The following is a 13,061-nucleotide window of genomic DNA, read 5'->3' on the forward strand; positions in this document are numbered from 1 at the left end:
TCACATTTTTCTCATCCTATAGTGTATCCTCAGTCTACTACTTTTTTTGATCAAAAATAGTTCACTAAGTACCCTATATTTCATATGCAACTTTGCTTTACATTGTAGGTTTTGCATCTTTTTGCTAGTGTGAACATGCTCCTATTTCTTGCATGTGTACCATCTTAGACCTCAGTTCACATTGCTTGTTTTTTTGTCTTGTTTGCATTCTGTGCAAATTAAGGGTGTGGCATGCCCCTTGTTGAGCTGGTTAGTATATATGTAGCTTACCACAGGCTTAGGTGGTCTGATATTGGGACCCGGTTCTATTTGTCTAATAATAATAATAATAATAATAATAGTTTATTTTTTATAGCGCCAACATATTCCGCAGCACTTTACAAATTTTAGGGGGGACTTATACAGACAATACAGAATAAGCATATCTCATATCGAACGGAGTGAGGGCCCTGCTCGCGAGCTTACAGTCTATGAGGAAGTGGGGGAGACACAAAAGGTAAAAAGTACATATATTGTATAATGCAGCCTTGATATACTGAATAGGATAAATAATAATACATGGACTGGTCGCCAGCCAGTATGTGTGCAGTCCTGACAGAGGCTTTTATGTGCATGGTTGGTTTGAACCCGAAGTTGAAGAAGATTTTAATATGGGGGAAAGCTGGGATGGACAGAGTGTGTTTAGGTGATACGCCAGTCTAAAGAAATGTGTTTTTAGGGTTCGCTTGAAACTGTGGGTATTGGGAATTAATCGAACTGTCCTGGGTAGTGCATTCCAGAGAATTGGCGCAGCACGCGAGAAATCTTGGAGACGGGAGTGGGAAGTTCGGATTATGGAGGATTTTAGTTTCAAGTCATTTGCAGAACGGAGGGCACGTGTAGGGTGGTAGACTGAGACAAGGGAGGAGATGTAGGGGGGTACTGAAGCATGGAGCGCTTTGTAGGTAAGCGTGATAAGTTTAAAACGAACTCTATATTGGATGGGCAACCAATGCAATGACTGGCACAGGGAAGAGGCATCTGAGTAGCGATTGGCGAGGAATATGATCCTGGCTGCTGCGTTCAGGACGGATTGGAGAGGGGAGAGTTTAGTAAGAGGGAGACCGATTAGTAGAGCGTTGCAATAGTCAAGACGAGAATGAATAAGAGCGACAGTAAGAGTTTTTGCCGAGTCAAAGGTGAGAAAAGTCCTGATTCTTGAGATGTTTTTGAGGTGTAGATGACATGAACGAGCGAGTGATTTGATGTGAGGAGTGAAAGAAAGATCTGAATCAAAAATGACCCCAAGACAGCGGGCTTGTAGCTGGGGAGTAATGGTTGAGCCACAAACGGAGATGGCAATATCGGGCACAGGTAGATTAATGGAGGGAGGAAAGACGAGTAGTTCAGTTTTTGACAGATTCAGTTTTAGGTAGAGGGAGGACATAATGTTAGACACAGCAGAAAGACAATCACTGGTCTTTTGTAGTAATGCAGGGGTGATGTCCGGAGCAGAGGTGTATAATTGGGTGTCATCAGCATAGAGATGGTACTGAAAACCGAATCTACTGATTGTTTGTCCAATAGGAGCGGTGTATAAGGAGAAAAGAAGGGGGCCTAGGACTGATCCTTGAGGAACCCCGACAGTAAGAGGAAGTAGGGAGGAGGAGGAGCCGGCAAAAGACACAGAGAAGGAGCGGTCAGAGAGATAAGAGGAGAACCAGGAGAGAACCGTGTCCTTGAGGCCAATAGTGCGGAGCATAGTGAGGAGGAGCTGGTGATCCACAGTGTCAAATGCTGCAGAGAGATCCAGGAGAATCAGCAGGGAGTAGTGACCATTAGATTTAGCTGTTAGTAGATCATTAGAGACTTTAGTGAGGGCAGTTTCAGTAGAATGTAAAGAGCGGAAACCAGATTGTAAAGGGTCAAGAAGAGAGTTGTCTGAGAGATAGCGGATTAGACGGGAGTGGACCAGGCGTTCCAGGAGTTTAGAGATAAAGGGAAGATTGGAAACAGGTCTGTAGTTGGCCGTGCAGTTCTGGTCGAGGGATGGTTTTTTAAGTAATGGTTGTATGCTGGCGTGTTTAAAAGAAGAGGGAAAGATACCAGATGAGAGGGAAAGGTTGAAAATTTTAGTTAGGTGAGAGGTGACAGCTGGAGCAAGGGACTGAAGGAGATGTGAGGGAATAGGGTCGCTGGTGCAGGTGGTAGGGCGAGAAGATGCAAGGAGCCTGATCACTTCATCTTCCGTGACTGGTTCGAAGTCAGAAAATGAGCAAGATACAATGTGGCGGGGGGGAGCATGCATAACATTTGGGGATTGGGAGAAAATTTCCTGTCGGATATGGTCAATTTTTTCTTTGAAATAGTTAGCCAGATCGTCAGCGCTGAGGTCGGTGGTCGGGGCCTGTGCTGTTTGATTGAGGAGAGAATGAAACGTGTCAGAGTCGTTTAGGATTATTGGAAAGTGAGATGATGAGGTTGTTAAAGTAGGTTTGTTTGGAGAGGTGAAGGGCAGAGTTATATGTTTTCAGCATAAATTTATAGTGGAGGAAATCTTCGGGCAGATTTGATTTTCTCCACAGCCGTTCAGCGCACCTGGAGTACCTCTGGAGAAGACGTGTTTGAGGCGTGTGCCAGGGTTGTCGCCGTCTATGCCGAATTGTTCTTTGTGTAGGAGGTGCGGCTTCATCCAGGGCGCATAGCATTATTTTGTTATAATGCTTCAATGCAGATTCGGGACATAAGAGGGAGGAGATTGGGGCCAATGATGATTGCAACCTTTTTATAAATTTCTGGGTGTTAATGGCGCGTAAATTTCTATAAGTGTGGACGGTGGGAGTGTCTTGAGTAGAGTCACAGTTCTTGACAGAGAATGAAAGAAGATTATGGTCAGAGAGTGGAAGGGGAGAGTTAGTAAAGTCATGTACTGGGCAAACCCGGGAGAAGATCAGGTCCAATGTGTTCCCGTCCTCATGTGTAGGAGAATTAGCAAGCTGTGAAAGGCCGAAGGAGGAGGTTAATGATAAAAGATGCGTGGCAGATGGGGAAAGAGGATCGCCAATTGGGATGTTAAAGTCTCCCATGATTATCGTGGGGATGTCGCAGGATAGAAAATTTGTAAGCCAGGCAGCAAAGTGATCCAGGAATTGACGGGGGGGACCTGGGGGGCGATAGACAACCGCCACTCGCAGGGAGAAGGGCCGGTAGAGTCTGACTGTGTGGGCCTCAAAGGACGGGAAGATAAGGGAGGGTACAGGGGGGATAACCTGAAAAGTACATTTTGTTGAAAGAAGCAGACCAACACCTCCACCTGATCTGTTGTCAGGTCGCGGGGTATGAGAGAAATGTAGGCCACCATAGGAGAGAGCTGCAGCGGCGGTGGTGTCCGACTGCTGGATCCAGGTTTCAGTGAGAGCCAGAAGGTTGAGGGAATTAGAGAGGAAAAAGTCATGGATGTAAGAGAGTTTATTACAAGCTGAGCGTGCATTCCAAAGGGCACAGTTGAATGAGACAGAAGATATGCAGGGAATATTAATGAGATTAGCAGGGTTTCTGAATGTAACAGGGAAAGAGTTAGTGTTATTATTACTGGAGGGTCCTGGGTTGGGAGAAATATCACCTGCGACTAATAGAAGGAAGATACAGAGAGTGAGCAGATGATTGAGTGATTTGTGAGAGCGTTTCCTGCGTTGTATGGTGGGAATGAATGGATCTGCGTGGTATAACATTGTGAAGAGAGCATGACAACTGTACATAGGAGAAGAGAGGAGTGAGGGATTAATATGGATGAAGTGTGCCGCATTTGTGGGAGAACGGTGAATGTGGATGATTGTAGCAACCAGAGTATAAATGGCACAGATACAAATGGTGAATACTGTTTGCCAAAAAGATGACCTGGAAGCAAGTTTGTTTAATTGTCTTGCATGTCTTACCTGTCTCCTGCCCTGTCCAACTGCCATTTTCTAACTGCCAGGGCACTTTGCTAAATTATGGCACTTCGATAAAGTATGCATAAATGCTATATGCATAAATGCCCCCGCATAAATGCCTCCCCTTAACTAAGTCTCAATATATAGGGACGTATCTGCTTAGATCTGCACAGATTTAACTCATTAACAATCAATCACTAGCTTAAAAGACAACAGGAGACCATAAACTGCAGGGAAAAAAAAAAAACAGACTAGTAAACTCGGCATGGATCATAAACTCTTAAAGTAAGTGTGATGACCTTTAAATATCATGGAATAAAAAAGCTAGAGGAGTGAAAAAATATATATCAGAAATTGATAGGCTGCAGAGCATTGCATGGAGATATAATGCAGTTTTCAGGACAGATCACACAAGCAGTGAAAAATATATACCAGAAATTGATAGGCTGCAGAGCATTGCATGGAGATATAATGCAGTTTTCAGGAAAGATCACACAAGCAGTGAAAAATATATACCTGTAAGAAGAGAAGAAAGATGAATATTAGCAATGCCATTTTCTAACTGCCAGGGCACTTTGCTAAATTATGGCACTTCGATAAAGTATGCATAAATGCTATATGCATAAATGCCCCCGCATAAATGCCTCCCCTTAACTAAGTCTCAATATATAGGGACGTATCTGCTTAGATCTGCACAGATTTAACTCATTAACAATCAATCACTAGCTTAAAAGACAACAGGAGACCATAAACTGCAGGGAAAAAAAAAAAACAGACTAGTAAACTCGGCATGGATCATAAACTCTTAAAGTAAGTGTGATGACCTTTAAATATCATGGAATAAAAAAGCTAGAGGAGTGAAAAAATATATATCAGAAATTGATAGGCTGCAGAGCATTGCATGGAGATATAATGCAGTTTTCAGGACAGATCACACAAGCAGTGAAAAATATATACCAGAAATTGATAGGCTGCAGAGCATTGCATGGAGATATAATGCAGTTTTCAGGACAGATCACACAAGCAGTGAAAAATATATACCAGAAATTGATAGGCTGCAGAGCATTGCATGGAGATATAATGCAGTTTTCAGGACAGATCACACAAGCAGTGAAAAATATATACCAGAAATTGATAGGCTGCAGAGCATTGCATGGAGATATAATGCAGTTTTCAGGAAAGATCACACAAGCAGTGAAAAATATATACCTGTAAGAAGAGAAGAAAGATGAATATTAGCAATGCCATTTTCTAACTGCCAGGGCACTTTGCTAAATTATGGCACTTCGATAAAGTATGCATAAATGCTATATGCATAAATGCCCCCGCATAAATGCCTCCCCTTAACTAAGTCTCAATATATAGGGACGTATCTGCTTAGATCTGCACAGATTTAACTCATTAACAATCAATCACTAGCTTAAAAGACAACAGGAGACCATAAACTGCAGGGAAAAAAAAAAAACAGACTAGTAAACTCGGCATGGATCATAAACTCTTAAAGTAAGTGTGATGACCTTTAAATATCATGGAATAAAAAAGCTAGAGGAGTGAAAAAATATATATCAGAAATTGATAGGCTGCAGAGCATTGCATGGAGATATAATGCAGTTTTCAGGACAGATCACACAAGCAGTGAAAAATATATACCAGAAATTGATAGGCTGCAGAGCATTGCATGGAGATATAATGCAGTTTTCAGGAAAGATCACACAAGCAGTGAAAAATATATACCTGTAAGAAGAGAAGAAAGATGAATATTAGCAATGCCATTTTCTAACTGCCAGGGCACTTTGCTAAATTATGGCACTTCGATAAAGTATGCATAAATGCTATATGCATAAATGCCCCCGCATAAATGCCTCCCCTTAACTAAGTCTCAATATATAGGGACGTATCTGCTTAGATCTGCACAGATTTAACTCATTAACAATCAATCACTAGCTTAAAAGACAACAGGAGACCATAAACTGCAGGGAAAAAAAAAAAAAAAAAAACAGACTAGTAAACTCGGCATGGATCATAAACTCTTAAAGTAAGTGTGATGACCTTTAAATATCATGGAATAAAAAAGCTAGAGGAGTGAAAAAATATATATCAGAAATTGATAGGCTGCAGAGCATTGCATGGAGATATAATGCAGTTTTCAGGACAGATCACACAAGCAGTGAAAAATATATACCAGAAATTGATAGGCTGCAGAGCATTGCATGGAGATATAATGCAGTTTTCAGGAAAGATCACACAAGCAGTGAAAAATATATACCTGTAAGAAGAGAAGAAAGATGAATATTAGCAATGCCATTTTCTAACTGCCAGGGCACTTTGCTAAATTATGGCACTTCGATAAAGTATGCATAAATGCTATATGCATAAATGCCCCCGCATAAATGCCTCCCCTTAACTAAGTCTCAATATATAGGGACGTATCTGCTTAGATCTGCACAGATTTAACTCATTAACAATCAATCACTAGCTTAAAAGACAACAGGAGACCATAAACTGCAGGGAAAAAAAAAAAAAAAAAAACAGACTAGTAAACTCGGCATGGATCATAAACTCTTAAAGTAAGTGTGATGACCTTTAAATATCATGGAATAAAAAAGCTAGAGGAGTGAAAAAATATATATCAGAAATTGATAGGCTGCAGAGCATTGCATGGAGATATAATGCAGTTTTCAGGACAGATCACACAAGCAGTGAAAAATATATACCAGAAATTGATAGGCTGCAGAGCATTGCATGGAGATATAATGCAGTTTTCAGGAAAGATCACACAAGCAGTGAAAAATATATACCTGTAAGAAGAGAAGAAAGATGAATATTAGCAATGCCATTTTCTAACTGCCAGGGCACTTTGCTAAATTATGGCACTTCGATAAAGTATGCATAAATGCTATATGCATAAATGCCCCCGCATAAATGCCTCCCCTTAACTAAGTCTCAATATATAGGGACGTATCTGCTTAGATCTGCACAGATTTAACTCATTAACAATCAATCACTAGCTTAAAAGACAACAGGAGACCATAAACTGCAGGGAAAAAAAAAAAAAAAAAACAGACTAGTAAACTCGGCATGGATCATAAACTCTTAAAGTAAGTGTGATGACCTTTAAATATCATGGAATAAAAAAGCTAGAGGAGTGAAAAAATATATATCAGAAATTGATAGGCTGCAGAGCATTGCATGGAGATATAATGCAGTTTTCAGGACAGATCACACAAGCAGTGAAAAATATATACCAGAAATTGATAGGCTGCAGAGCATTGCATGGAGATATAATGCAGTTTTCAGGAAAGATCACACAAGCAGTGAAAAATATATACCTGTAAGAAGAGAAGAAAGATGAATATTAGCAATGCCATTTTCTAACTGCCAGGGCACTTTGCTAAATTATGGCACTTCGATAAAGTATGCATAAATGCTATATGCATAAATGCCCCCGCATAAATGCCTCCCCTTAACTAAGTCTCAATATATAGGGACGTATCTGCTTAGATCTGCACAGATTTAACTCATTAACAATCAATCACTAGCTTAAAAGACAACAGGAGACCATAAACTGCAGGGAAAAAAAAAAAACAGACTAGTAAACTCGGCATGGATCATAAACTCTTAAAGTAAGTGTGATGACCTTTAAATATCATGGAATAAAAAAGCTAGAGGAGTGAAAAAATATATATCAGAAATTGATAGGCTGCAGAGCATTGCATGGAGATATAATGCAGTTTTCAGGACAGATCACACAAGCAGTGAAAAATATATACCAGAAATTGATAGGCTGCAGAGCATTGCATGGAGATATAATGCAGTTTTCAGGAAAGATCACACAAGCAGTGAAAAATATATACCTGTAAGAAGAGAAGAAAGATGAATATTAGCAATGCCATTTTCTAACTGCCAGGGCACTTTGCTAAATTATGGCACTTCGATAAAGTATGCATAAATGCTATATGCATAAATGCCCCCGCATAAATGCCTCCCCTTAACTAAGTCTCAATATATAGGGACGTATCTGCTTAGATCTGCACAGATTTAACTCATTAACAATCAATCACTAGCTTAAAAGACAACAGGAGACCATAAACTGCAGGGAAAAAAAAAAAACAGACTAGTAAACTCGGCATGGATCATAAACTCTTAAAGTAAGTGTGATGACCTTTAAATATCATGGAATAAAAAAGCTAGAGGAGTGAAAAAATATATATCAGAAATTGATAGGCTGCAGAGCATTGCATGGAGATATAATGCAGTTTTCAGGACAGATCACACAAGCAGTGAAAAATATATACCAGAAATTGATAGGCTGCAGAGCATTGCATGGAGATATAATGCAGTTTTCAGGAAAGATCACACAAGCAGTGAAAAATATATACCTGTAAGAAGAGAAGAAAGATGAATATTAGCAATGCCATTTTCTAACTGCCAGGGCACTTTGCTAAATTATGGCACTTCGATAAAGTATGCATAAATGCTATATGCATAAATGCCCCCGCATAAATGCCTCCCCTTAACTAAGTCTCAATATATAGGGACGTATCTGCTTAGATCTGCACAGATTTAACTCATTAACAATCAATCACTAGCTTAAAAGACAACAGGAGACCATAAACTGCAGGGAAAAAAAAAAAAAAAAAAACAGACTAGTAAACTCGGCATGGATCATAAACTCTTAAAGTAAGTGTGATGACCTTTAAATATCATGGAATAAAAAAGCTAGAGGAGTGAAAAAATATATATCAGAAATTGATAGGCTGCAGAGCATTGCATGGAGATATAATGCAGTTTTCAGGACAGATCACACAAGCAGTGAAAAATATATACCAGAAATTGATAGGCTGCAGAGCATTGCATGGAGATATAATGCAGTTTTCAGGAAAGATCACACAAGCAGTGAAAAATATATACCTGTAAGAAGAGAAGAAAGATGAATATTAGCAATGCCATTTTCTAACTGCCAGGGCACTTTGCTAAATTATGGCACTTCGATAAAGTATGCATAAATGCTATATGCATAAATGCCCCCGCATAAATGCCTCCCCTTAACTAAGTCTCAATATATAGGGACGTATCTGCTTAGATCTGCACAGATTTAACTCATTAACAATCAATCACTAGCTTAAAAGACAACAGGAGACCATAAACTGCAGGGAAAAAAAAAAAACAGACTAGTAAACTCGGCATGGATCATAAACTCTTAAAGTAAGTGTGATGACCTTTAAATATCATGGAATAAAAAAGCTAGAGGAGTGAAAAAATATATATCAGAAATTGATAGGCTGCAGAGCATTGCATGGAGATATAATGCAGTTTTCAGGACAGATCACACAAGCAGTGAAAAATATATACCAGAAATTGATAGGCTGCAGAGCATTGCATGGAGATATAATGCAGTTTTCAGGAAAGATCACACAAGCAGTGAAAAATATATACCTGTAAGAAGAGAAGAAAGATGAATATTAGCAATGCCATTTTCTAACTGCCAGGGCACTTTGCTAAATTATGGCACTTCGATAAAGTATGCATAAATGCTATATGCATAAATGCCCCCGCATAAATGCCTCCCCTTAACTAAGTCTCAATATATAGGGACGTATCTGCTTAGATCTGCACAGATTTAACTCATTAACAATCAATCACTAGCTTAAAAGACAACAGGAGACCATAAACTGCAGGGAAAAAAAAAAAAAAAAAACAGACTAGTAAACTCGGCATGGATCATAAACTCTTAAAGTAAGTGTGATGACCTTTAAATATCATGGAATAAAAAAGCTAGAGGAGTGAAAAAATATATATCAGAAATTGATAGGCTGCAGAGCATTGCATGGAGATATAATGCAGTTTTCAGGACAGATCACACAAGCAGTGAAAAATATATACCAGAAATTGATAGGCTGCAGAGCATTGCATGGAGATATAATGCAGTTTTCAGGAAAGATCACACAAGCAGTGAAAAATATATACCTGTAAGAAGAGAAGAAAGATGAATATTAGCAATGCCATTTTCTAACTGCCAGGGCACTTTGCTAAATTATGGCACTTCGATAAAGTATGCATAAATGCTATATGCATAAATGCCCCCGCATAAATGCCTCCCCTTAACTAAGTCTCAATATATAGGGACGTATCTGCTTAGATCTGCACAGATTTAACTCATTAACAATCAATCACTAGCTTAAAAGACAACAGGAGACCATAAACTGCAGGGAAAAAAAAAAAAAAAAAACAGACTAGTAAACTCGGCATGGATCATAAACTCTTAAAGTAAGTGTGATGACCTTTAAATATCATGGAATAAAAAAGCTAGAGGAGTGAAAAAATATATATCAGAAATTGATAGGCTGCAGAGCATTGCATGGAGATATAATGCAGTTTTCAGGACAGATCACACAAGCAGTGAAAAATATATACCAGAAATTGATAGGCTGCAGAGCATTGCATGGAGATATAATGCAGTTTTCAGGAAAGATCACACAAGCAGTGAAAAATATATACCTGTAAGAAGAGAAGAAAGATGAATATTAGCAATGCCATTTTCTAACTGCCAGGGCACTTTGCTAAATTATGGCACTTCGATAAAGTATGCATAAATGCTATATGCATAAATGCCCCCGCATAAATGCCTCCCCTTAACTAAGTCTCAATATATAGGGACGTATCTGCTTAGATCTGCACAGATTTAACTCATTAACAATCAATCACTAGCTTAAAAGACAACAGGAGACCATAAACTGCAGGGAAAAAAAAAAAACAGACTAGTAAACTCGGCATGGATCATAAACTCTTAAAGTAAGTGTGATGACCTTTAAATATCATGGAATAAAAAAGCTAGAGGAGTGAAAAAATATATATCAGAAATTGATAGGCTGCAGAGCATTGCATGGAGATATAATGCAGTTTTCAGGACAGATCACACAAGCAGTGAAAAATATATACCAGAAATTGATAGGCTGCAGAGCATTGCATGGAGATATAATGCAGTTTTCAGGAAAGATCACACAAGCAGTGAAAAATATATACCTGTAAGAAGAGAAGAAAGATGAATATTAGCAATGCCATTTTCTAACTGCCAGGGCACTTTGCTAAATTATGGCACTTCGATAAAGTATGCATAAATGCTATATGCATAAATGCCCCCGCATAAATGCCTCCCCTTAACTAAGTCTCAATATATAGGGACGTATCTGCTTAGATCTGCACAGATTTAACTCATTAACAATCAATCACTAGCTTAAAAGACAACAGGAGACCATAAACTGCAGGGAAAAAAAAAAAAAAAAAAACAGACTAGTAAACTCGGCATGGATCATAAACTCTTAAAGTAAGTGTGATGACCTTTAAATATCATGGAATAAAAAAGCTAGAGGAGTGAAAAAATATATATCAGAAATTGATAGGCTGCAGAGCATTGCATGGAGATATAATGCAGTTTTCAGGACAGATCACACAAGCAGTGAAAAATATATACCAGAAATTGATAGGCTGCAGAGCATTGCATGGAGATATAATGCAGTTTTCAGGAAAGATCACACAAGCAGTGAAAAATATATACCTGTAAGAAGAGAAGAAAGATGAATATTAGCAATGCCATTTTCTAACTGCCAGGGCACTTTGCTAAATTATGGCACTTCGATAAAGTATGCATAAATGCTATATGCATAAATGCCCCCGCATAAATGCCTCCCCTTAACTAAGTCTCAATATATAGGGACGTATCTGCTTAGATCTGCACAGATTTAACTCATTAACAATCAATCACTAGCTTAAAAGACAACAGGAGACCATAAACTGCAGGGAAAAAAAAAAAACAGACTAGTAAACTCGGCATGGATCATAAACTCTTAAAGTAAGTGTGATGACCTTTAAATATCATGGAATAAAAAAGCTAGAGGAGTGAAAAAATATATATCAGAAATTGATAGGCTGCAGAGCATTGCATGGAGATATAATGCAGTTTTCAGGACAGATCACACAAGCAGTGAAAAATATATACCAGAAATTGATAGGCTGCAGAGCATTGCATGGAGATATAATGCAGTTTTCAGGAAAGATCACACAAGCAGTGAAAAATATATACCTGTAAGAAGAGAAGAAAGATGAATATTAGCAATGCCATTTTCTAACTGCCAGGGCACTTTGCTAAATTATGGCACTTCGATAAAGTATGCATAAATGCTATATGCATAAATGCCCCCGCATAAATGCCTCCCCTTAACTAAGTCTCAATATATAGGGACGTATCTGCTTAGATCTGCACAGATTTAACTCATTAACAATCAATCACTAGCTTAAAAGACAACAGGAGACCATAAACTGCAGGGAAAAAAAAAAAAAAAAAACAGACTAGTAAACTCGGCATGGATCATAAACTCTTAAAGTAAGTGTGATGACCTTTAAATATCATGGAATAAAAAAGCTAGAGGAGTGAAAAAATATATATCAGAAATTGATAGGCTGCAGAGCATTGCATGGAGATATAATGCAGTTTTCAGGACAGATCACACAAGCAGTGAAAAATATATACCAGAAATTGATAGGCTGCAGAGCATTGCATGGAGATATAATGCAGTTTTCAGGAAAGATCACACAAGCAGTGAAAAATATATACCTGTAAGAAGAGAAGAAAGATGAATATTAGCAATGCCATTTTCTAACTGCCAGGGCACTTTGCTAAATTATGGCACTTCGATAAAGTATGCATAAATGCTATATGCATAAATGCCCCCGCATAAATGCCTCCCCTTAACTAAGTCTCAATATATAGGGACGTATCTGCTTAGATCTGCACAGATTTAACTCATTAACAATCAATCACTAGCTTAAAAGACAACAGGAGACCATAAACTGCAGGGAAAAAAAAAAAACAGACTAGTAAACTCGGCATGGATCATAAACTCTTAAAGTAAGTGTGATGACCTTTAAATATCATGGAATAAAAAAGCTAGAGGAGTGAAAAAATATATATCAGAAATTGATAGGCTGCAGAGCATTGCATGGAGATATAATGCAGTTTTCAGGACAGATCACACAAGCAGTGAAAAATATATACCAGAAATTGATAGGCTGCAGAGCATTGCATGGAGATATAATGCAGTTTTCAGGAAAGATCACACAAGCAGTGAAAAATATATACCTGTAAGAAGAGAA

Source organism: Phyllobates terribilis, unplaced genomic scaffold, assembly GCF_046119375.1.
Source record: "Phyllobates terribilis strain yellow unplaced genomic scaffold, ASM4611937v1 Scaffold_2__4_contigs__length_985480577, whole genome shotgun sequence".
NCBI classification, from domain to species: Eukaryota; Metazoa; Chordata; class Amphibia; order Anura; family Dendrobatidae; genus Phyllobates; species Phyllobates terribilis.